Source organism: Onychostruthus taczanowskii, unplaced genomic scaffold (genome assembly GCF_017590055.1).
Source record: "Onychostruthus taczanowskii isolate IOZ18803 unplaced genomic scaffold, ASM1759005v1 scaffold6, whole genome shotgun sequence".
In the NCBI taxonomy this organism is placed as follows: Eukaryota; Metazoa; Chordata; class Aves; order Passeriformes; family Passeridae; genus Onychostruthus; species Onychostruthus taczanowskii.
Window position 1 is genome coordinate 3,889,273 of NW_024503679.1, and position 1,574 is coordinate 3,890,846.

The window sequence follows — 1,574 nt, forward strand, 5'->3', positions numbered from 1 at the left end:
CGGTGAGGGGCCGCCCGCGGGGCTCGCTGGCCGCCGGGCTCCCCCCGCGCCATGGTCGGGGCGGCGGGGGCCGAGCGCGGCCGGGCCGGCGCAGCCTATGGGAGCGCGGGGGGCGTTTGAACGCGGGCAGCGGAGCAGGCCGGGCCCGGCACCCGCACCGGGAGCGCCCCGAGCGCTGCGGGGCTCCGCCGGGGCCGTGGCTGCGCTCTCCGCAGCACGCGGTCCTGCAGCGCTCACGGCGACGGAATTCTCGCCCCCCCGGAGCCGGCCGCAGAACTGGGATGTCGATCAGCGCGGGCTCAAGCCTGCTTTTGCGTTTGCCCATTGTTTGAAGGGGCGGGACATTCGTTTTCGAGTTCCTTAATTGTACATTTTGTTCTTGAGATAAAAGCAATAAAGACACAGAAAGAAAACAACTTGGGAGATTTGCTTTGCTTTAAGGTGGTGACTGCATAGCCTTAGCATTTCCTATAGCACCATGAACTGCTGCCTGTGGCTTTGGAAAATAAACTTTTCCCAGTATTTTAGACAAAGCGGTTTTAGTGCCTTTTACAAAGTAAGTATTTACTTAAGCACTAAGAGAAATACTGCAATTTTTTTTTTTCCATTTAAAAGGAAAGGTTTTTAAAGATGTTATTTTACTTTTGGGCGTTGGATGCCCAACCCATGCACGATGAGGCTGTCTGAAAACGCAGCTGGAGTTCTGACTTTGGAGATGGCTCATGCCACAGAAAGATGAGCACACTCCCAAACCTTGTAGGGCCAACTCATAAATTAACCAAACGACTTCCAGGAGCATCGCCCATTAAAGTGCTTCAAACCCCACTGAAAAGATGGCACACTGTTTATTACCCGTATCACTACGGTCCATAGTTTATGATGTTGATTAATTTACTCTTTAGAACTAGATAAGAGCCCAAGTGGCATGACTAATCATGTACATAAGGTTCCAGAGAAAGCAAAGTAGGTGAGAAAAATCTCAAACCGAAATGGGAGTACTTTGCACTCACTTTGCAAACATTTCATGAGATATACATGGCAGTAAAAGCCATGGTATCAGGGTCAGATTTTCTCGCAGTTGTACAATTTATGTGCCACCAGCTGCTTTTGTGCTCCATGCAACCTCCAGAAGTACTGAAATTCTTAAAAAGAGGCAATAATTCAACGGTCCAAATCATTCTTCCACCAAGAAACGCCCTACCCAAAGCCACTGTATGAGTTTTACGTTTGTTCTCTTTTGAAAATAAACAAATTCATATTCCAGGAAATAGCTGAATCCAATTCCCAAGGCAGCAGTCCGAAATCGGGGGAAGGGCCAGCTCCTGCACCACGGCGCGGGGAGCCCACCGGGACCTCTCCATGACACAGTGGGACAGCCTGGCAGCTCCAGGGACCTCTGCCAGCACCGTCCCCGGCTTCCTGACACCTGACCGCTCCCGGAGAGCCCCAACACCCGGCCTCGCCCTCTCCTTCCCCCGGAGCCCATCCCCTGTCCCGGCTCCACGGGAGCTCTCCCTCCGCTGGCGCCTTCCATGAAAACACCGCAGCACATGTGTTATTTCTTAATTGCTAGA